We start from the raw sequence: 1,007 nt of genomic DNA on the forward strand, positions 1-1,007 counted from the left end.
CTGGGAGCCCTTGGTGCAGAGATACTGTCCCTCAACCTCCTGTCACTTAAAATACAACAAAAGCAAACAGATCTTCCCACATGTAGAACGACGCTTGAACGTATATGTTGGTAACAAGACTCCAAAAACACAGGGGCTTCAGTGATAGAGAATTTTCTCGTTCTCTGGTATAACACCTGGGGGAGGTGGTCTGGGGCTGCTTTGGTGGCTCAGTGACCTGGGGACAGAGGCTCCTCCCAGCCCTTTGTGCCCTGGCTGAAGGAGGCTCATGATTGCCTCCCAGTTCTTTCTGGGGAAAGAAAGGAAGAGACCTCCCGTTAAGAATTGCACTTGGTGGTCCTGCTCATTCTTAATGGTCTGGATTTAGTCACATGGCTTCATCTGGCTGCAAGGGAGGCTGGGAAGTATAGTCTTCAGCTAGATGAGTTGGTGCAGGATAAGCAGAAGTCTCCAAGGCATCCGTCCCTGAAATGTGCCCCTCCTCCCGGGGGATGTCCGGTGGACCAGGGGCAATCCCCAGGCTCTTCCATCTCTTGCCCAACCCAAATCAACCTGGAATCAGGGCCCGTGGATTCTGGCTCTCCAATTTCTCTAGCACTCAATCTCTTCTTTCTGCCTTCACGAATCTCAGAGGGACAGTACAACAGGGTCCAATCAGATGTTCTCCTTCCGGTATCTTCCTCTCAGTCAATACTACACTGAGCAGATGGATATGCTTCCTGATGTACTGCTCTGATTAAGCTATTCCCCTGCAGCGCGTCTGTGCTGTGAAAACCTAAACAGCTTAGTGTGGCTTTCATGTGCATTGCCGGCTTTGCCCCCCATACCCTCACCAGCTACACTGAAAGCCTCAAGATCCAGCCAAGAAGAGGGCAAGGGAGTGAGGAGAAAAAATAACAGAGATTTATTGAGAGCTTTTTGTGATGATCATTGCTATGGTCTGCATGTTTGTGTGCCTTCCAAATGCATGTGTTGAAATCTAACCCCAATGTGTGTGTATTTGGAGG

The 1,007-nt window shown here is 49.7% G+C and overlaps 1 protein-coding gene across 1 annotated transcript in view; it reads right to left on the reverse strand.

Moving 5' to 3' along the window:
- The window catches only part of ETS2 (ETS proto-oncogene 2, transcription factor), a 35,462-nt gene that overhangs the window by 17,608 nt on the left and 16,847 nt on the right, over positions 1–1,007 (reverse strand). The gene's annotated exons all lie outside the window — the stretch shown is intronic.

The sequence above is a fragment of the Suricata suricatta genome, chromosome 5 (assembly GCF_006229205.1).
Source record: "Suricata suricatta isolate VVHF042 chromosome 5, meerkat_22Aug2017_6uvM2_HiC, whole genome shotgun sequence".
In the NCBI taxonomy this organism is placed as follows: Eukaryota; Metazoa; Chordata; class Mammalia; order Carnivora; family Herpestidae; genus Suricata; species Suricata suricatta.